At 42.3% G+C, this 23581-nt stretch overlaps 1 protein-coding gene across 8 annotated transcripts in view; it reads left to right on the forward strand.

Moving 5' to 3' along the window:
- Nucleotides 1-23581, forward strand: part of FAM160A1 (family with sequence similarity 160 member A1) — a 285642-nt gene that overhangs the window by 51998 nt on the left and 210063 nt on the right. Inside the window, exon 1 of one of the 8 annotated variants that reach the window (XM_029606478.1) lies at nucleotides 21725-22166. The exons of the other annotated variants lie outside the window; for them this stretch is intronic. The gene's annotated coding sequence lies outside the window, so the exon portion shown is untranslated. Of the gene's footprint in view, nucleotides 1-21724; nucleotides 22167-23581 lie in introns of those variants that run through there. 8 annotated transcript variants of the gene reach the window in all.

Below are 23581 nucleotides of genomic sequence, written 5' to 3' on the forward strand. Positions count from 1 at the left end.
GCCTGTGGGGATCAGGCATCCCCCGGGGGTCCGGTCACTCTGATCACGTGATATTTTTCCAGCTTCCTGCTGCGAAGAGGCCCTGCATGGCCATGGCGTGGAGAGAGGCCCTGCATGGCCGCAACAGAACCCATCTTGCCGCGGCCCGAAGAGAGGTCCTCCCTTCCCCCGCCTTGCAGGCGACAGATGTTCCCTCTGGCCATGCGAATCCATGCTGGTCCTGCAGCTGTGACCGTCTGTGCTATTGCCTGCTAGCTACACAGACTGTCTTGCTATGCTGCACTCAACCTGTGTGTGTGTGGGGGGGGGACGACAGTATTTCTCTGTTCTTCAGCTTCCCCTGCCCCTCTCTCCCCATTTCTGTTAGTTGGGACCAGTGGCAGTGCCCCAGTCAGATACACAAAACCCTCATCTTTTTTTTTTTATGTGAAAATGGGAGAGAAATTTAGTGTATGAGAGAGGGAGAAGAGTGTGTATGTTTGACAGGGAGCTTTTGAGAACATGGGTGTGAGTGAGGAGAGAGAAAATGTGTGTGTGTGTGAGAGAGCTTAAATAACAGGAACTGGAGGGCTCTCAGTATGGTTCAGGGGGAGTGGGAGCACATATATGCAAATGAGGGAGGACACATGACCCCCCCACCCCCGTCCTCAAGTGTCTAGTTCACATCTGTGGAAAAGTAGCACCCCTACAGGAGCCATGGGTAGCAGTGACCTTCTTCCACCTCTCTTCCAGCATTGAGGAGCAGCACTGCCATCCCACAGTGGACAAAGGGAAGGCCAGAAGAAAGGGGGAGGCCTGAATGCTATATATGTGTATGAGAGAGAGACTGCATATGTGTATCTGTGTGTGCAAGAGAGCCTGCATGTTTGTTTTTTAATATTTATTTTATATTCCACTTTTCGCACTTTCAGCACTTCAAAGTGGATTACATTCAGGTACTGTAGGTATTTCCCTATCTCCAGAGGGCTTACAATCTAAGTTCATACCTGAGGCAATGTATGAAAGTGCGACAGAGCCTGTGTATGCGAGAGAGACTGCGTATGATTGTCAGAGTGAGAGTGTCTGTATTTGTTTGTGAGAGCCTGAGGCTGTATGTTTTTGTATATATGTGTGTGAGAGAGTGACTGTGTGTGTGACAGCATATATGTGAGTGAGGGAGAGCTTGTGTGTGACAGCATGTGTATTTGTTGGAGATGGGGAAAGAAGTAAAGATTCCCCCAATCCACAACAATCTGTGGGTGACTGGAAATCAAAAGATCCCAGGTATGAAGAGTTAGAAGTTTTTAATCCTATAATTTTAAATTTTGGGCTATTTCATGTGTCTGTAGTCTGAAATATTTGATGTTTGGGAAATATTAGAAAAAACTTATGTTAATTACTGTTTTGTTTTTTTTAGTATGGTTTTAATATTATGAATGATGATTTATATCTCTTGACTTTATTGCTTAATGTTTTATGAGGAATGATGATCCTATTTTTCCATTGTTGCAATGCATAATAGTCTTACTGTGTTTTCCAGAGCAGGTATGTGAGCCAGAGTTTGTGAGCCAGTCAGCATGGATGTGAGAGAAAATATAAGGGAGTTTGCATGATAATGAGCGAATATGTTAGAAAGTGTGTGAATATATGAGAGAGGAGGACGTTTGTGCTTACCTTCTATCCCTGATTCATCCATGACAATCTGAAGGTGACAGGAATTTAAAGTTCCTAGGTATGAAGAGCAAGGGATTTCTTTTTTTAGCCTTAGTTTTAATTATTGTGTGTCATTTGTTGCATTTGCTGTTTTGAAATATTTTTTGTTTGGAAAATTTAAAACAATAAAACACTGTTACATATTTTTAATCATTTATTTAAAGAATTTATTTATTTATTTATTTATTTATTTAAAGAATTTATATACCGGGGTTCCTGTATAGTATACATTCAATGTTCTATTCATCGGCTACTTTGAAATATTTATTCTTTTTATGAGTATGGCTTTACTATTATCATATCTTCATTTTATTGTTGTTTAATGAGAAATGGTGATTTTTCTTTTCTGTCTTTGTACTGTATACGGAGTCTGTCTTATGGTTTCCAAATCAGTTTTAGTTTGCATGTTTCTAGTTCAACTTTATTGCCTCTGTTCTGTATTTGGTGAGGGTCTGTGTGTTCTGCATGTGTGACTGATATTCTTCTAGCAAATAGTTTCTTTGTAGGGATCTATAACAGCTTGACTTGCTCTGTTATCCTAATATCAGGTGTACTGGTGTTTTAGGGCCTGCTATAATAGAGTAGGTAGGCAGTGCAGAGCCTGGGGAGCTATAAAAGCAGCAGACTCTGCAGCACCCAGCCCATGGGAATGCACTGGAATGGTGATGGGAGGTATGCAGAAGTGGAGGCAAGCTACAATCACCAAAAGGGATGGGGTGAGCCAAGAGGAAGTGCCTGTGCAGTGTTGGGGAGGCTTCTGAAAGGGTCAGCTGGCTGAGGAACCTGTGAGTCTCCTGGAGTGGGGAGTGGGAATGGGAAAGAGAGAGGGCTGGGGAAGGGCTGGCGGCAAGCAACAACCTTTTAGATAAATGTGGGGCTACTTACTGTGCGAGCATTTGAGCAGCAGCAGCACAATGACAGAATGTGTGTTTCAGAGTGAGAGAGTGTGTGGGTGTCTCTTTTCTCTCTGACACAAAGACACACTTTCTCTCTAACACACCCATATACTGATAGCAAGAGAGTGTGTGTGAGCATCTTTGTGTCTGAGAGACTGTGTGTGTCTGACACTGGCTGGCAGTGTGGTTGTTACGTTACTTTGCAACTGGTTCAAGAGCTGTTTGGTTGGCAAGAGACTTTAATACCAGACCAGGAATCCGAGAGAGAATTATGAGATGAAACCGATTGCATGGACAGAAGAGGGCATGCAGCTCCATTTGCTCACCTCTGGCCTAGGGTGCATTCTCCTACTAAATTATTTAGGAAAAATGTGATATTTATGTTGGAGATTTTTGGGCTCAGTTCTGTCAGGCTCCAGGTCACATGACACGCCTATGAAAGGTCAGTTTGGCGTGCTTTTGGGAACTGTGAAACACATGCTGCAGGGAAAGTGCACAAGGGAGTCAGATGGGTACCTTGTGGGACGGTTTTGAAAAAAATCCCCCAGGCTGATATTTTCTTGCAATCCACCCCTGGGCTTGTGCACGTCCCTCTGATTTATTTATTTATTTTTTGAATGATAGATTTTATTCAGTTTAGAATCCAAGCATAATACAATACAAAGAAAAAAACCAGATATTAACAAGCCATTCGCAGCATAGCATAGTATAAACAAGGACATATGACACACTAAAAAGATAAAACCAAATAAAGTTTCAGACATATCCCACACAAGACTATAAATCCCCCCTCCTTCACTCTCTCCCTCCCATTCTAATGTAAAGCCATCCAGAAGAGAAAAAAAAAAGTCAGAAAAAAAGCCATGAGATAACTCTGAAAAAGCTCTATTACTTTTGAACATGCTTTGTGCAAAGCAGGTCAGAAGAGGCTGTCGCAGGAGTCCTACCTCGGGACAAAGAGAACCGATCCCTAACAGATAGTGGCAACAGTGCTACAAACCCTGCCCAAATATGAGGAAAGAGCTCGATCGCTTACCACTGGATTCCCAGACACCAAGATTTGAAATCCATTAATAAAAGCTCTAGCATCTCGGCATGCCAGACCCTCAGAATTTTTTTTATTTGTTCCATGATTTCTTGATGGTCCTTCCTCTAAATTTTCAGGATGGAGTGTGTGTGTGTGTGTGTGGGGTGTGGGGGGGGGGGGGGGGGGGAGCTCATACAAAATGTGATTTTATTACATAGCGACCGGCTGCTTATAACTAGCAGCATGGAGACTGTTTTTGTTATATTTCAAATAAAAATAATACAGACCACAAACCTTGGAAGCCTTTATAATAATGCCTGGTTAGCTGGCTTTATTCACTTCTAGCCCGCCAGATCGGAGCAGCTCAGGAAGCAGCCTATAATTTTGTTGTAAGGGGGTCTGTGTGCATGCACCTCACCACCAAGGTACATAGGGGGCACCTTTATTCCTCCTTCAAGCATTTCCGGTTCTTCTTTAAGTGTGTGTGCACCGTGCCAGTCTGCCGACACTTGAATATGGAAAATCCTGAGTTGACTCATCGGGACTGACTTGGAGTTAGCCAAGAGAGGGGGAGAGCCTTGGATCATTATGAGAAAACGTATTGGGCGCTGTTTCCCGTCCTGCCCATGAGTTTTACCCTCGTTTGGTTATTTGTTGGATAAAATGTTTTTGTTTGGGAGTTTGTTTGGCAGTGGGGTGACTGGAATTGAGCAAGTGGGTGAGAGTCTGACGCTTAGAAAATTGCCCCCTTTGCCTTTTTTTTTTTTTTTTTTTTTAAAGAGCCAGCAGAAAACTGAAGTCCATTACCCGCATTCTTTTACACTAAATTTCAATGGAAGAGTAGTGCCTATTTAACCCTTTTTTAAAAAAAATGTTATCTTAGCAAAACTACCTGTGCACGATTACACCTGCCAGTTTGTGCGCAGATTTTTTCAGGGAAATTGCAAAAGTGTTTTCGGACGTACAAAACCCCTTTGCCCCAGGAACGCCTCTGCTCGCTGCAGGTAAGCTTGCTGCGTGCAAACAGGTCGTTCACGCAGAAGCTGGGTATTTTTTTTTTCCCCTTGCATATCGGAAGGGCAGTTTTTTGTAAAAGGCCATTTCCGTATAGGTAAAGCACGATGGTTATCCGTGGGAACACCTTGGCAAATTGCTATCTAAGTGTGGTTCTCTTACTCTACTCTGGGTAACTCCTCCTGAGACTTTCAGCTGGCAGGCGTTTCCAGTTATCATAGTTGATGCAAATTCGAGGTGTCTAGGCTGGCTGTTGAGACAGATGGGAAGCTCTCAGCACATCCGTCCATTTCTGGTTAAACCCGGACTAACAAGGGCTTATCACATTGCTTGCCTGTTCTAACATAAAACATTTTTATGGCACGACTGTGTTTTATTACACAATTAAAATTGTTCTTTCCCTTTCATTAAAATCTGACTGGTGTTTTTAGGGGCCAGGATCAGATCGAGGCATGAGTAGAATCGTGGTAATGTTGAAGTAAATGATGGCTTTATTGGAGAATGAGGATTCATGTTTAACCTTTTTTTTTTTTTTTTTTTTTTTAACTTTTTATTGCACTACTAATAAATAACTGAATTAATGAAACTGGAAGGGTCACTGCTGTTCTGCTTCTCCGAGAAAAGTCTTTATTTCACCTATAGTCATAAATACTGAAAGGCCACCACCAGCTGGCAAATATCACTGATTTCTTATCTCGATGCATACAAACAATAGACATATACAGCACATTGCAGTGTAATGGAACCTGTTTAATCTTCCTGTGCATGTATGTGTTGTGTCCGTCGGTTCCCGACACCCTCTCTCCGCCCTCCTTACCTCTTTGGCGCCTCCCTCTTCATCCACGGGAAGATTGGCTGCCGCGGCGTTCTTCTGCCGAAGTCCTCCGGTGTCCCCGGACCGGCTAGACGCTGCAACCCGCCATGTTTCCTGGAGGCCTAGGGGCGCGCACGCGGCGCGGCTCCGACTGAAGTACGGGCGATGGCACGAACCTCAGGGGCGCCCCCCTGAGATGACGTCACCCGCGACGGATATATAAGGTCTTAGAATTTGCTAACAGATTGCGTTAGCAAGGGTTAGGGTTACTTTACCTAAGCTACTCTGCCTCCTCGGACTTACCAGGGGTGCCCGCTCCTCGGGGGCCTCGCTCTTTCCTTTGTTTTTCAGGTGACAGTCTGGAACCGGTACTCACTCCTCGAGGGCCCTCGTTCCCAGACTTGCTCCGTATTCTCTTCTGCCTGAAAGTTATCGCTGCCAACTACATCTGTGAGTTACCATCGCTCTCTCAGAGCTTTCCCTGGAACAGGTACTCGCTCCTCGAGGGCCTACTTCATTCCAGCTCCTGGGCTTCTGAGACAATTTGTGTGAGTGTTACCATCAGGTTCGGTACATGAGCTCTGCATACCCTGCCTACTCACTATATTTCAGTTTCTCTACAGCTCAGCCTCCAGGGATCGCTGTTCCAGTATCTGAGGGTCTACAGCCCAGCTGGGCTCACTACTGCCACCTCTGGTGGTTCAGTATACTGTCTAATAAAAGAACTAGTGTGTGTCTGTCTCCAAACTCTGAGCCTGACTGGTGATCCCTCTCGGGATCTCCCCCCACCCCCCCGGGGGTGTGGTCATCTGCCACTGGTCCAAGGATCCACCCACAACTCTCCTAAATAACAACAGTATGTTGACCTCTTGGGCAGGATGGAGATGAAGCTTTTGAGTTTAGATGGTATACCCAGGTGACTTCAGTTCCCTCACCGGCCCAGGCCTGGAGGGGAAGCCTCAGTCATGACTAAAACCCTTCCGGGTTGCTCATCTGTTAGGAGGAGCTGCTGCTGTAATGGCAGGTGATGTGCTCCAGGAGGTGGAGCACATCACCTCTACAGTGCATTTGAGCCCCTTCAGACCCACCAATCAAAAGCTTCGAGCCCAAGCAACACACAGCTCTACAGCCCAAGCCACCCAGCTGACCCCAATGGGTGGATTATTTTAAGCCCTGCAATATTAACCTGCATCAGTATGATAGAACAAAATTCATATAGCAAATACAAAATAGTATCAGAAATATGAATGACTGATTTTAATTAAGACATGCTTACACCATGGGTTTGGTGAGGCCTTGACCAATCCCAAAATCTAATCATAGTTCTAAAAATTAATTCCTTAATCTCATAAATTGACACTTAATGAACTAAACAATTACATTCCCAAATAATTCTCACTCATACACTTAACCTAAAGTGAAGAATGATTATTTATGCAAACGCTTCGTCATGAACTACGATCTTTTACTCACCAGGTCATCTACTATTTCTCTTTCAAGAAGGGACTGAATTATGATTCTATTGAACTGACCTCTGAAAATATAGGCCCATATTATGAATGTCTCATCAAACTATCAAACAGCCATGATCTATGCATGTCTCTCATGTGAACCGTTGTGATCTTTATTAGGAATGACTGTATATAAAATGCTTAAATAATATTTTTATATTGCAGTTAAATATTACCATCAGTCTGACTACTTTACTTTTTTTTTTTTAACTATTATCAGTGTAACCCTGGGTGGGAAAACCCCGTTATTGAACACAGAGGCCTAAATCTCTTTCCGAAAGTCCAGGATCCCCTGTAGGGGGAAGCTCAGCTTCAAAGTCCTTTGCGTTAGCCCACACCCCTCTCTATAAGTCTCTTTTTCCGCACCTTGTAAATAGCACTGATGATCTCCCAACAGAGGCAGCAGCATTAACCAATGTGGGTTCCAACTCAGCTTTACTGATGGGTTGTAAAAGTGAATTGATTTCTTTACAAACTTAAAAGTGAAAATGATCCACTAGACTTCCACAACTTGAAACTTAATAAATTTGTGAGTGTTCTTTTTTTCCCAGCAACCGGTTTTCCAATTACTTCAGCCAATCCTTTGAGAAAATGGACTACTTATTTTCTCTTTACTCTTCCCAGTTACGCTTCAGATCCTCCTGTAGAAATGGGAAGGAAAAAAGTTTATACCAAATACTTCCCGAAATCACAGTTAAAGGCCCATTTACTCATGCAATTCCCACTGTCCTCCCCATTCTTCACTCTCCACTTTGTGGCACCTGATGGGCACGGTATCACGCTCTTCTCCGATAAAGATCCCCGAGTTCATACAGAATTCTTACACCATACCTCAACCTTTTTCTCCATTCTTCCTTGACATCTCTTCTTCTCTCAGTCCTTTAAAAAAGAAAGGAACTTCTCTCCTCCAACCACCAGCAGTTGAGCCTTTGGGCCCTAGGGTGCTTAGTATTTATTTATTTATTTCTTTTGTATACCGACATTCGATCGAGATATCACATCGGTTTCCAGAAACAGGTTGAATAGAGCCGGAACTGCCCTATTTTACATTGTAACAAGAGAACAGTTGATTAAACAATAAATATAAGGAACATTGTAACATATGAATAAAATTAAAATTAAATATTAGATGTGGGTATATAGAAATGGCATATAGCCTATATACAATATGTACAATATGACTTGGTTATGAGTAGGGTGGGGGACAGGGAAAAGGGAGGTTACGAGAAGGGTGGGGGACAGGGAAAAGGGAGGATAGAGAAGGGGGGAGGGGTTATGCGTTCATGCAGAGTAGAAGTTATGCGGTAAGGCTTTCAAGAGCGTTTATTATAGGATGTTGGGGTTCAGGAGGGAATGCTTTCAAGAACAGCCATGTTTTGAGCTGTTTTTTAAAGACTTGCGGTGAGGGTTCGTTTCTGAGCTGTGGGGGGAGGGAGTTCCAGAGGGTAGGGCCAGCTATTGTAATGGCTCGTTTGCGTGTTGTATTGAGGTGAGCATTTTTAAGAGTTGGGATGGAGAGGAGACAGAAAGACAAACTCTTACTCAACAGAGAGGCAGGAAGAGTGGAAATAACTACCTCCTCTATCAACTAAAACAGTTACCAAGACATGAAGACTTACTACAGGGATAAGGCACTGTCTCCCTTTTTTTGTCCCAAGTCTCTATGTAGAGAGACACTAGAGTCGTAACCTAGAAAAATAATCAAAGTGGATTCATTTAGGAATTCAAACTGAAATCCACACTCTAAGAGGGTGGCAAGGGTTTATAAAAGCTCTGAGCAAACCTTCTGCTTCTCCCACATGGGGGAGCAACACCCAAACCTCTGCTTTACTACTTTCTCTGCACCTCCCTAGATTTTTGGTTCAGTCCCTCTGGTAAAGAATCCAATGTTTCCTTATACCAGAAAGCAAAGATCCCAGCACTTATGCACATGAGAAATCTTAGGGCACCTTATGATTTTTGTTTTTTAAAGAAAGGAACGTTATTGTTGATGCTGCACTTCCCCCACTTCCACGAAGTCCAAGTCCAGTTCGAACTGATCATGTAACATCCAAAACCTGACACACACAGGCTGTGTTTGATGATAGATCTGCACCTCGGGTAGCAGCAATATATGAGTTCCACTTTGATGGACTGATAGGCCCGGTGGAATATTTTTCTGAATGTGATTGCCTTAAAAGTTAGTATTTTCCTATACTTGAAGACCACCCCTGTGAGCCTAAGTCTCTGGAGTCTTGTCCTCCTCCCTGCTGGAAGAACCTTAGCACCCTGGTGGCCAAAAGACTGTGCAGGCATGTGGAGAGGGAGAACTGAGAGTAAGAGTGGGCCCAGGGACTGTTGTGTGCCCCTGTATTCCAGGAGGTCTCGGGGGGGGGGGGGGGATGTGGGTGTTAAGTCTCGTTAAGATTTCCAGTGAATGAGCGAACTAGTGGGTGTAACTTGTTAACTCAAATATCTAAGTGGTTTGTTAATCAGGAGGATTTTAGGAAGGAATGGGAGTGTATGGAAATCTCTCAAAGGTAGAGAGAACATGAGGAAGACATGACTAAGAAAGTAAGTGTCTTTAAATCAATGTCTTAACTTCTAGTATGAAAGAGAGCACCTATAAAGATATTAATGAAACGAGGCATCCACCAGTATGCCCCATGGTATTCTAAAGAATACTTTGAATTAGAACGATTATTAAGGCAATCTGAAAGAAGGTGGTGGAAGAAAAAAAAAAGACAGAAAAGATTAAAAGTTGTTGATGCTGTAAAAAAAAATAAAAAATACAAAGTGTGCTGTACAAGTGCAAAAACTAGTACTATTTTATAAAACAGCTTTCTGCCCCCTTTAATCGTTCCCTAGAATTATTTTCTGACTAGACAGTTATTAGATGATAAGAAAAAGGAGTTTCATGTAATAGAAGCTAACACTGTTGCTAACTACCTTTGTGGAGAAAATTTAGTTCCTTGCGTAATCTAGTCGAGTCAAATGGGAATCATTGTTTAGAAGATCAGTCCAAGCCACTAATAAGTATAATGGGACCACAAAAATGGGCCAACTTTGGCTTGATGTCAGAAGACTAGATACGTTCTGTAATCTGTTCTATGAAATCAAAGGGCTGTGTCTTGGGCTCCTGTCCATTTTGGCTTCTCAGTATTGAAAAACTTTTGGTTAAGATGAATTGGTGTATCTTTTAGTAAAGGGCAGCTCATAGAAATACTGAAACAAGCTATGGTTTAGGCTAGCTCAAAAAAAGCCAGTGTCAGACACACAATTGTTATCTAATTATCTAACAATTTCACATTTGCCTAGTTTGTTAAAAATTTTAGAAAAATGTGTCCGACAGTTAAGTGACTTCTTAGAGTAATGGTATTTTAGATTCTGAGCAATGCAGATTTCAAGCTTGGCATAAGATGGAGTTTTTGCTAGCATCTGTGGGCAGCTTTTGATATCTTATCACATACAATCCTGCTAGCAAGATTAGCTACCATTGGAATAGAAGAAGTTGTATTTCAATGGTTTAAATCTGTTTTAACATTTAGTCTTTTTTAAAATAAATGTAAATGAAATGGTATTTGACTGTAAGACTGATGACCAGAGTACCTCAAAAGTCACAATTAGCAGCTATATTAATCTATATCTAATCTAATTAGGTGTATTACTTAGTCTTAGATCATTAGGGATAGAATTTAAATTCTGTGCTGATGATATTCAGCTCATTTTTCCCATGATTGAGTCTGTTCAATTAATTTATGGCTAATAACCAAGTGTATATAAAAGGAAATGTACAAAGTTGTAGCTAAATTTTCCTAAGGCTGAATTATTATGAGCTAGTCAAACAGTATCCATTGAGAAGATATCATCATTTTCAACCGACAGATATTCCCGCCTCAATCAGAGGTAAGGAATTTAGCTAGTCTGGTTATTAGACTGACCTTCAAAGCACAGATTAAAAAGGTAGGGAAGACAGGAATCTTTGTTACGGTTGTTAAGGCAACTAAGGTACCGGTTATTACAAAGTGACTTTAGGCTAATGGTACCAGGATCGGTTCTTTCCACTAATTACTATTGCAATGTGACTTATCCAGGCCTACCAATGAAACAACACTTGCAAGCATTGCAGATAATCCGAAATGCGGCTGCAGGGCAGATTGTTGGCCTGGATAGTTGGAAGCAAATAACTTTGGCTCTGAAAGGGCTGCATTGGTTGCCTGTTTATGCAAGAACCAAATTTAAGATGGTTATACTAGTGATTAAGGCATTGCAAGTAGATGGACTAGAATATTTACGTTTGCTTTAACGAGAAATGAACTGGCCCATACGTTAAGATCAAAGGATCAAGGGCATTTTAATATTCCCTCAGTAAACAGGTACAAGATAAAGTGCAGAAGGATGAGAGCCGTTTTGATTGCTGGGCCAATGTACTGGAATACTCTCCCAGCCCCGCTCAGGCAGGAGAAAGATCTGAAGAAACTGAGAAGAAAGCATAGCTATTTTGGGAGGGAGAGCTGCAGTAAGCTAGGGCATAGCTGAGGGCAGCAGAACGAAGGGAAGAATAGTACGGTGGGAGTGTTTGTTAATGTAAGTTATGTAAGATGTTTTTAGATTAATAGCTGTTTTATGTGGTTATTGTGTTCCGCCTTGGACAGCTGTTGAAACAGGCAGAAAGTGCTTTTTATTTTTCTTTTAATATGCAAACATTCAGTTTTTGTGCTCCTGTCCCACTTTGGAAATCTGAGTAATGACCGTGTCCATTATGAAAGAAACTTCGGTTCTATAAGAACCAATCAAAACCTAGAAATAGCCTCCTTTGCTGATATAGATAGAGATCTGCTTCTGCAGCAGGGGTAAGGCATCAATTGACATCACCAGGGACAGTGCTGCACATTGTTTAAAGAGAGAATATTCATTGAAAACTCACTCAAGGAATGCAGGCTTATATTGTACATGGTTTTTACTTGGGTTGAAGACATTCATAAAAATACCCTCATTTTATTTCTAAATTCACTCCGGGGAAAACTATGTATCTAAATGGTGAATCCTGTTTACTACTCCCCCAGTCAATCTGTGGTTCATCAGATACAAACGTTTTAAATCTCCAGATGACTTATTCATGAAGATGCCGTGTTCCACCATTGGTGCAGTGAGTTTATTTGTACATAGAAAACAGTGGTGGTCCCCTAGTCATACGTGCAATGTCTTTTTTTTTTTTTTTTTTTCCATTTTTCCAATATAATAATAGACATGGGCACACAGCCATCACACACATGGATGTGCAATTAGACAAATATCGGAGAGAAAATTTCCTCTAAGTAGGGTGTATAAACTTTTTAAATATGTAGTATCATGGAACACAGTGTACATGAACCAGTATGGCAAATCTTATGTTGACCAATTGTCATAACGTCTGAATCAGTTGTATAGCTGAGGATACCACCTGATCTGATATTTCATCCCTGCTATATAAAATACGGCTGCTACCCCTAATGCAGATCTGTATGGTGACTTTGAATTGGACTCTGACTTCAGAGACATGGGGAAATATCTTAGGAGTGATAGTACATCTAGTGAATATTTGAAATAAAGGAGCATGGGGACCTTTTTGTCTGGTAATGAGAGCTTTTTTTTTTTTTTTTTTTTTGAGACATGTGACTGTTAATTTTACGTTGCAATTAAAAAGTTAAGGAATTGATTTTGGGCATAGGTGAATGTTTTTACTACGTCTTTGCTATAAGCATCTCATGTAATTCCCCTGTCACCCAATTTTATGTTTCAATCTCTTATTATATAGCAGTACCAAACAAGTATATCAGCCATCAGTCATGCACAGAATTGGGCAGCTGGTTTGCACTTCCCAGTGTCCCATAACCAAGGTCGTCTTCTGTCCCCCCACACCCTATTGCATCGCAGTCTGAGCTATTCCGCATTTTGCCTTTAAAATCAATTAGACAAACCTGACTCTCTCTTGCTTTAAGTACTTTTTATAGGTTAGATGTTTTGCCTGTTTTAAGAGTGATTAAACACGCAGTAAAAGCTGGAATGACAAACTGGAATGGAGTCTTAAAATATTCCCTGCCCATCTGTGACTGTGTAATTTTTCCCTCATCATTCTCGAACATTAGCTCTGCTACTGATTGGTGTGCCAGAGTCTTCATGGCTACTGCTTTAGTGTGTGTGAACAGGAGTCTTAAGTACTTGCCTCTTTCTAGCTTATCCATTCTTCTCTCCTATTTAACTCAGATTCCTTTTTTTTGTCCAACGCTCTTTTGATTTATCTTGTTAAGGGCTAAATTCTTCTGGCTCTCCTTGGCTGTATGTAAAATTCTTCTTCCTTCGGCATTTCAGATGTTATCGGAGTTTCTTGCACAGGTTTCGTGATGTCAAAGACCGAGATAACCCCAGATTGTTTCACATGAGATGGCGCTGCCAGCGGCTGAGTAGGAGTTTCCAATAACCTCAAACACGTTTTATTTTGCTTTTAGAATGAGAGAAAAAAAAACCAAAGAGGGAAATAAAAAGTGTGAGCATGGACTGATGTATTAAAAAAAAAAACAACAAACAAAAACCCCTGTTTTTGGTGATGCTACTGCTTCAAGAGCTTTTGGTTGTCTCGGGATGTGGAGATCAGTTCTCGTAGTTCAAGCCGAAGGGGATGCGATAAAACTAACTGTAGCTCAGAAAGTGAGAGAGGATGGAGAGACTGAATAATAATTTAGTAATTTTTATGATTGCAAGAATAGAAGTATCTGGTCTGTAATATAATAGAAGAAATGACATTTACAGTAAAGCACAACTGGTGTATTTTAGTCCAAGGTAATTAGCACAAGTCTGAAACCGGTGAGCAGTAGTGCCAGTCATTAAGGCTTTAGCCCTGGCCAATATTCATTCGCGTACCTTTCGTTATAGATTCATAATTCAGTGCACTTGTACGTGCCACGTTTAGATTTTTTTTTAAATTTTTTTTTAAATATGATTTTCTAGTCCAACCTATGATCTGTGGGAAAGGACAGACGAGACCCAGTAGTTTTGATGGGATTCTATTTTTATGGGACTGAGAAAATTGTCAGTTGGCACAATAGTTTTTTTTATTTGAAGATTTATGAAAATATTTTGAATTTTAATCAGTTATTACATATCAAAATGTCAATGAGAAGAATTTGTATTTATTTTTTTAACCCAGGGATTTCTTCTACTCCTTTGTACTTTCAGCTCAGCTGGAATCAGGGATGGAATCTGGCATCATGAACCTTCATCACAACTACCTGGATATTTCTCCCTCCACACCTCCTGCTATATCCCAGGGGTGGCCAACTCCAGTCCTCAAGAGCCACAAACAGAACTAGTTTTCGGGATATCGTCAATGACATGTGCATGAGATAGATTTGCATGCAGTGGAGGCAGTGCATGCAAGTATATCTCATGCATATGTCATTGTGGGTAACCTGGCCTATTCATGACACTCTAGGACCAGAGTTTGGTCATCCTTCTCAATTTCCTTTAGTCCAGTTATTTTTATAACTCAGGGATGCTCAAATCGGTCCTATGGGGCCCCCCAGCCAGCTAGGTTTTCAGGATATCCCTAAAGAATATCCGTGAGAAATATTTGCATTCACAGGATGTAGTGCACATAAATAAATCTCATGCATATTCATTAGGGATATTCTGAAAACCCGATTGGTTGGGGGGCGGGGGCCCGTAGAACCAGTTTGAGCAACCCTGCTATAACTATCCTTGGCTGGGGACCATCCACCAAGGGTCTTTCTGGAGTCCCACAGTCTTAGACTCTAAATCCAGCCATTAGGTGTCACCATTGTGCAAAGACTTGGATTCCCTTCCCCTAGGGCAGAGGTGGCCAACTCTAGTCCTCAAAAGCCATAAATAGGCCAGGTTTTCAGGATATCCACAATGAATATGCATGAGACAGATTTGCATGCATGGCCTCTACTGTATGCAGACCTGTCTCGTGCATATTCAGTGTGGATATCCTGAAAACCTGGCCTGTTTATGGTTCTCGAAGATTGAAGTTGGCCACAACTGCCCTAAGGGCCGTGAGCACTGCCTCAACATTATTCCCCAGCCCAGCTGCACAGCATGGCCACAGACTCACTGGGCTAGCCCAGTTTTGGATTGTTGAAGTTCCTTATAATATAATTTCATTTTTAAAGCTGTTAATAAATATTTAACAAGCATATGCTGCAAGCTGAGAAGAAAACAAAATAAAAAAGGGGAGCTAATAGCTAGCATTGCCACTTTCTCTTTGTTTTAATTCCAGAATTTGGGAATGGTAAAATCCTCTATGGACCTGTGAAGGCTGGCCTTTTGTTGGGGTTGTATCGGACATGCCTGCAGTGTGGAGGAGGGACGTGACCACAGCTTAGGTGGAGGGGGGAGTAAGGGTGGGAGCAGAATGATTTGATTCTTGAGGGCTGAGAGCAGGGAGAGAGGGCCTTAGAAAAACCCTCTGACTTACATGTAACATCATAAATGATGTCAGAAAAAGACCTAAGTGATCTTTCCAGTCTACCCAGCAAGTTATTTATTTATTTAATTTTTTTTGTATGTTTTAGGGTAATAACTGCCACTCTGTGCAGGTTAAAATAATAAAATGTATTGTTTGTAATCCACAGTTTGTGGCAAGTTACAAAATTACATCCACAATTTAAAACACACACAATACATAAAAACAAAAATAAAAAAACACTATGACGGTCTGCATTATAAATCCCTTAAATGCTGATACTTATTCTGTCAGCGCCACTAAGGATGGCTTTTACTTGTTGCATTGGCGGAAAGCTGACAGCAGAAGGCCAGCAGGGAAGGTGATGAGTGTTTTGATCTGTGCAACTAAGTAAATGCAGGCTTTTCTGCTAATCCTGCTTTGGCACGTCCTCTTTCAGTTGATGCTACTTTTATCTCATTATGCCACAGCGTGGTCTTGGCCTTGGGTTTCTCCAGCACCTGTTGCAAATCTCTGTTATAGAGAATGCTGGAAACCTTTTTTTGTTTTGTTTTGACTGTGCTACTTTTTATTATGGCTGAGCCTTGGAACAAGAGAGAAAAGGTACTAGAGGCTGATTCAGAGCATTTTATTTTTGTGGAGAATGGTAGTGCAGAAGACAGGTGCAAATGAAGATGTGCTGGCTTCACCGACATGGAAGGATGCCTGCCGCTCTCTGCTGCTTCCATGTAGAGATTCCCAATCTTTCAACGGTGACTAACATCAGACAGGATTTTCTTGTTTTCTAATTGCTACAAAATGTTGCACTAATACACACACAGGGTGGCAGCCTCCAGAAGGTGTCTAAAACTTGTATAAGTGTGTGGATGAGTAACATCTCTTGGTGTTTTATCTCTCTCTCTTGTGTATTTACTGCTAAAAGATGTCTATTGTAGAAAGTCTCGTCGCTGTGTTTAGCTTTTGCATCATTTTGTTGCAGGATGGTGAAGTTGGACTATTGCACTGCATGTGTCGCCATTAGTGAAAGAAGACTTGGGTGGAGAGCATGGCCCTTTAGCAGCTTAGCTGGACTCTCCCTTATAGGTTCTATAGGTGAAGCGTGGTAGCTCAGAAGGGCACGATAGGCATCCATGTGACACAGCAACATTTTTTTGCAGAATCTCCTTTTTCTGCCAGGCCTCTTGCTTGGGCGAAGATACAGGCTCATTGTCATATGGCAGGTGACATATTGGGCTAAGGTGTCTAAATAATATTGGGCCTTGAACTGAACTAGGCTCCATTTTCTGCCACTAGGGTCCTAAGTTATCCAAATTGGGTGAAAAGGCTCTTCTTTTTTCTATTACTGCTGCAATAGTAAGAGTAGGTATGTGCAGAATTTCGATTTAGCAGTAGAAATAGTTGTAACCCCATGGCTGGTATTTCATCGCAGGACTCCAAAGACCATACGGAAAGTTAACAGCTTAAGCCCATAAGTTATGGGCTTAAGCTGTTAACTTTCCTTTCCTACTGTTAAGCCTTTCTGAAAGTCAAAGAATCCTTTCCGGGCTTGGAGCATTGTTTAATAGTTCAGCTACTGAAGTTAGCCGGATAAACTGTCTGAATACAGACCTCTAAATTACTTCAATCTCCTGGATTCCCGGGGGGTGGAAGATAACTTTCAAGGCCAGGTGTATTGCAACACTTAAGTCCCAGTTCACAGTTCTTATGTACAGTGGTGATAACTGCACCGACGAGCATTAACGTCACCTAGCAGCAAAAAGCACACTGGAAGCTGACTTGGTTTCCGAAAATTACTTTTACTGAGATGTTGTGCATTAACGAAATGATCTTTACAGCTGATTGATTCACTTAAAGATGCTACAGCTGATGCTTCGCAAATTTGTGACTTCTCAGTCTTGTGTAAAGCTAACTGATTCAGTCTTTTATCTGATGTTTGTTTCCCTGTCCCACTGGCATTGGGCAAGTGTTTAATACTTTAGGTGAAATATTTAAAGATGCAATCCAATCCTAGATGTCTCTTCAAATACTTAGTCCTTTATCTCTGACCTCTTCCGTAGTTCTCTTACACTTCTCCTCATAGTATCGGAGCGATACTTCTTATACTCATCTCCCTTCTAGTATCAGTGATACTTCTTCTGTTACTCCTCCCAAATCTTCAGTAGATGTACATGAGCCCTGTTGGGGGGGGGGGGGGGGGTCCATCCCCAACTCTTCTCCCCTCTCTCCTGCTCTCCTCAGGATGGCTGAGTGTCATCTCTCTCCACTGATCCCAATGATCTCAAATTTCCTTTTTTGTAAAAGGAACCTCTCCCATTGTTAGAACAGAAAAAAAAGAAAGAAAGTAAGAGTCCCTAGTTAATGGATATACAGAGCTTAAAAGAATCTGCATAAAAAATACAAACTGGATAGAGATGATAACAACATAAGAACATGCCATACTGAGTCAGACCAAGGGTCATCAAGCCCAGCATCCTGTGTCCAACAGTGGCCAATCCAGATGGTGGAAAGAGACTCCTGTATCCAAAACAAAAAGCTCCATGAAGGCAATAAAAGACTCAAACAGAAAAATCAGGGGGCAGCCATGGCATGCTGCCCCTGGAAAGGGAAACAGAAAATTCACAACATGAAATGGTGGTCAGAGTATTTATATCGGAGGAGCTCTTCCACATGGGGGATCCACCTGTCCATACAATCATTTAGTTTCCTCCCCGCACGTGGCATATTCTGTATGGTTCCTGGTAGAGATCTCACATGATCTCTACAGTTCATTTATAGCTTTCGTCTTCCAATAAATCTGTCACTTGATACTTCCAATTAATTTAGGCCGTTACTGATGTCCATTAATTTTTTCAGTCATGATCCTGTACAAAATTTGGTAGGTATATGTATTAAAGTCCCATATCTAGCACCTTTTAGTCCAGTTGTTCAGCACAAAATTCTTACTCTGCTTTCTCCTTACTTCTCTGTTGGTGCCTGGAGGGTACCTTCATACTCTTCCGCGCTCCCCCCCCCCATCAATATCCTGATGATATGATAGTGGTTAGCACTAGATGGGTGCTACAAGTCTTCAGGGCTGGTGCAAGAGTATTTGGTGTCCTTGGCGAACCTTTGGTTATGCACCGCCTCCTCCAACTTAACCCCCAGCACAGCACTCCCTCCTTTACTGGTATTGGCTCTGGTACAGCATCCTCTGGGCCTCATGCTAGCAGGATTTTGCTGCTCCCAAATTGTTGGGGAGCAGCAATTTGAGAGCAGCAATTTGAGAGCAGCAACTCTAGGCAACCGGATAGTTGCTGGCCCTGCCCTCTGTACTCTTCATTTCTCCTTCTCTCCAGGAATGAATGGAGATTAATTCCTGCTCCAAGACCCTTCTCTCTGTTATATCTCTCTACTTTGATTATCTTTCTCTTCATTTCCAATTCCAGTTATTCACCCTTGTTATAATGTAACTTTTTGCCTTCTGCTCCCAATCTGTCTCCTCTTTTGAGGTTTGACTAGTTATTGTTAATATACTATCGTTCTATGTAAACCGAGTTGATTTGATCTGTATCAAGAAAATCGGTATATAAAAACCCTAAATAATAAATAATTCCCCTGCAGGACTTCCACTGGACCTTTCTGGTGCGAGTTCTGCACAGGAACAGAAGACAGCAGAACAAGGAGCAATGCAGATGCTACTATAGGTGGCTCCTTACCTTCTACAGGGAGTGAGGGGATGCATCTCAAAAAAACACACTTCCTGATCCTGGAGAAATCAGTCTTCCACTATCTTTCTCTTTGGGACCGGAGCGTATCCCTGAATGCAATTTGTCATCGTACCCCTTTTGAGGGTGCTATGTAAAAATAATGGTGCAGGGGTTGACATTTGAATGGTCTGTGTAAGGGAAAAGGCGAGCTTTGTTTTAGTTGAGAAGCAATGCAGTACGCAATGGGCAGATCAGCTGTCATTCAGTGATTGTAGGAGGAAATGGTTTGCAATGCTGTCACATGTGCCAACTCTTCATGCCAGAGGCTCTTCGGGCGTTGTTGCTTGCTGCAGATGTGTGTTTTGTATTGTAATCAAGCATCTTGATGCTTTCTCTCCCCCCTCCTAATTGATTATCTCTATCTAATATATTTTTTTGAGAGGATATTTGCATGAGGCAGAGTTGTGATGTGAAACATGATGAGCTTTTGGTCCTTCGATCATGCTACCACACATCTTGAGCATGCTATGTGTGCTTCCTCGCCTCCAGATGTTGCTGATGAAATGAGAAGGACTTTGCATGTCTGAAGTGAGCCTTGTGCATATTTTAATGAGGCAGACAATGCTTTCTGCCCTTGCTTGCCCATGTTGCCTCTGTTTGAGCTTTGGAGGAGCTACTTATCAAATTCAGGGTAACATAAGATATTTGCCCGACACTTCTGAATTGCTCTTTGCCTCTGTCTCCAATGGAGAAATAAGGACTGGCTTGTCCATCCCTGGAGGGGGATCAGTTAGGGTTTCAGGATAACAGGAATAAATATGCATGAAATTGATCTGCATACAATTGAAGCAGGATATGTGCAGATATCTTATACATATTCATTAGCAATATTCTGAAACCTGCCAGGTTGGTGGCCCTTATGAATTGGAATTATCCGATCAACCCATTGTTGGGGTTTTTTTTTTTTTTTTTTAAATCTGGTATGTGGTAACTGAAAGCTCTGTAGGGCTGAGCCAGCAGTCATTGACTGCCATGCATGTTGACATGTCAAGTATCCACTTCCTGTTTAGTTGTTGCACCGTCCTATCAGCAGAAGGATACAAGAAATTTGCACAACTGATAGCCAGCTAGGCCCCAGTGAGTTGTTGTTAGGTACCAGACACCAGTTGTATAAAGAAAACCCTTTGTGTGTCTTGGTCCCTTTTTAAAGTGTGATATTGCTGGAGTATATAGTGGCTAGGAGAGTGCCTGCTTATGACCTATGGTGGATTTAATGACCTAACACAGTCAATGATGGCAGATAAGGACTAATTGCACTTCCTCCCAATTCTGCCTGCCTGTTCCTGTCTACACTGTCCAGCTAAAGTTATTTACCAGATGTCAGCCGAACAAGCTTGAGCTCCTGCAGGATATCTCTCCTAACCCAAGTCAGATATTTTATCTTCCCTCTTTGGCACTCTACCATTCTTAAATATACGCCTAGACTTCACCACTCCCCTTGCACACATTTACCCAACCTCTCAGCCCTCCTCTTACCACTGCTCTCCACATGCCCAAGCTCTGGCTATCTTTATACATTGTTTGCTTTTAACTTCATGCTTTTTGGCATGCCAGCATTTTCTTTGAAGTAACTTCTCAACCTTTTGATAACAGGTATCTAATAGTATTTTCTCAGGTGCAGAGTACTTGTTTTTCATGGGGGAGAAATGGTGTGTCAGATGCATGCTGGGGAACGGTTTAACGCTCCTTTTACTTGGTCGTTTAAACCGTTCCAGCTTTTGCTTTGAGTTTCATTGGGTAGCCTTGAACATTTTTACCTGCAAAGCTATAGATAAGGGTTTTCCATCTCTTCATGTGTGATTCACTAAGTTTATTCCGAAAGCTGAACCAGTTCAGAATGTTTGCTGGCACATACCTGTATCTAGCTTTATATAGCTGAGATTTATAGGCACAGTTCAAGTGACAGAGGGACGAGAACGACCTTTTCTTTTCTTTTTCTTTTTTTTTTTACTTTGCAAATATGACACTTTTTAAATAATCATAAAAGCTACAATTCAGTGCTTCTCAGCAATTGTTTTTTAATACTAATGACCAGGATGTTCTCAAAGGTTGATTTATCCCTCATGGCAAAGAAACAAACTGATGGAAAAGTCTTATACCCGTCTGTCTCTCTTGCTGGTGGCATCGCTCTGTAGCAATTCTTTTCTAACGGTGAAGATTACCTGCTTTGCTCTTTCTCCCTCCCTTTCCAGCCACCAGCCACATACTATCGAGACCCATGCTGCTTGCGTCTGGGTGCATCACGGCAAAGCATTATTGGGGCAATTTTCCAAGGTACCCGCATGGGTGCAAAGACTGGGGGGGAGGGGAGCACTCATGAGGACTTCACACTTTTCCCTTAGAGAACTGGTGCAAACTTGCCTTCCCTTTTGAAAAGCTGCCTCTTGGAAAAGCCCTCGCAGAGATTTGCATCTGCTTTTATCTCTGGGCGCTTTTTTTTTTTCCCCTTTGAAAGTAGCACATGCAGATTTTGAAAATGTAATCTGCCTGCATTATCTGCCTTCCCTTCACCAGGTAACTGTATGCATGGGGTTGATCCCTGCGTGGGCTTTTATCCAGATCAGAGGCGGGCAGTTTAGCTCTGGAAAATGGATTATTTACCCAGGTAAATGACTCCTGGAAATTGCCCTCTGGTCGGTCCGGCGTGTCCCAATCAGTGTGCTGCCTTCAGACCTGATCAGGTGTGCCACGAAAAAGCCACCCCCTGCCTGATGCTCAGATCCACGCCCTCTGCATCTCACAGCAGCAGCAGCAGCGAACACCAGCGACGGCTCATAAATGTGAAAGAGCTGCTTTCTGAGAAGGTGTGAGAGAGCCTGCAGGCCTCCTTGTTCCAGCCGCAGCATGCAGGGCACCCATAGCTGGGCTCGGCTTTCTGCAGCAATGCACACAGCACTTCCTCACCTTTTCCCCCTCCTTTTGAATCCTTCCAGCTGAGTGAGTGGAGGGGAGCGCGCACGGAGCACTGGATGTGGCTCGAGTGTCAGGAGCAGCAGCAGTGAAGGAGCTCTGGCAGCCGAGAGGTAAGTAACTGAACTGGCTGCACATAGCACATGAGCTTCTCCATTCTCCTGCCCTTGTGTATAATATAGAGGGGGCCGATCCACTGTGACAGGTGCATGGGTGACTCTGCCCTCCCTCTCCCTTTGCTTTAAAATTTGGAAGAGAGACCTGGCATGGAGTGCTTCCCTAGCTCTTGTTTGACCATATAAGCCCTCTTCATGTCTGCACTGCTCGCTCTGTGGAATTTGGGGTGCTATAAATTTGTATTAATATGCGTGTCTTGGGCTTGAATAGGATTTCTGTAATCTATATGATCATGCACTGTCCTTTGTAGGCCCCTTGTTGTCCATGTCTCAGGATCAGAGCTTAAGATACCCATTATGTCATGAACCCCATGGGTTTGAGTTAACATAAGACTTGCCATAACTGGGTCAGCCCAAAGGTCCATTAAGCCCAGTATCCTGTTTCCAACAGTGGCCAGTCCAGGTCACAAGTACTTGGCAGGATCCCATGGGGGTAGATAGATTCAACTTGCTTATTGCAGGGATAGAAAGTCTATTTCTGCAACATCACCTTAATGGTTTAGGGACTTTTCCTCCAGGAACTTGGCCAAACCTTTTTTAAACGCACTACACTAATAGCTTTCACCTCATCCTCTGGCAATGAATTCCAGAGCTTAATTATGCATTGAGTAAAAAAAATTTTTCTTTTATTACTTTTAAATGTATTACCTAGTAACATCACTGTACATCCCCTAGTCATTGTACTTTTGAAAGCATAAACAACAAATTAACGTTTACTCGTTCCTTTCTACTCATTATTTTATTGATCTCTAGCATATCTCCCCTCAGCCGTCTCTTCTCCAAGCTGAGGAATCCTAATCTCTTTAGCCTTTCTTTACAGGAGAATTGTTCCATCTCCTTTTGCCGTTTTTCTTAGGGGTGGGTTAGGAGCTGGTAGCTTGTAATATGCATGGGTGAGGAATGTGACTGAATGAGAGAGGAGTAAGGAGATGGAAAGTGGAGGGGAAAATAGGACCATGGAGAAGAGGGGTGGGATTGGAAAGATGGAATAAAATACTGGGTACATAGGGACAGGAAGGAGGAACATAGAGTAGAGAGTGACTGGAAGAGGGGCCTTGATGCCTACCTTGTTGGGCGGAAGGTTCCCTTAAAAATTCCCCTACAGCACTGTCTAGTGACTTGAAAGGGGCCAAAGAACTTCAGTGGCATGCACGGGGCCAAGTTTTTCCTTTTTGGCTTCTAAAACTGGCCTGGGTCCTGGATTTTATCCCTGTTATACAACAAAGGCCTTAAAGTGATGAAATAAATGAAGAAATGGCTTTCCTAAGATATCTGGTTTCACATAACAGCACACTAGCTGTTCAACTGATCGTATTTAAAGGTATAAAATAAAGATAGAGCCTATATACTTT

This window comes from Rhinatrema bivittatum, chromosome 1, assembly GCF_901001135.1.
Source record: "Rhinatrema bivittatum chromosome 1, aRhiBiv1.1, whole genome shotgun sequence".
NCBI classification, from domain to species: domain Eukaryota; kingdom Metazoa; phylum Chordata; class Amphibia; order Gymnophiona; family Rhinatrematidae; genus Rhinatrema; species Rhinatrema bivittatum.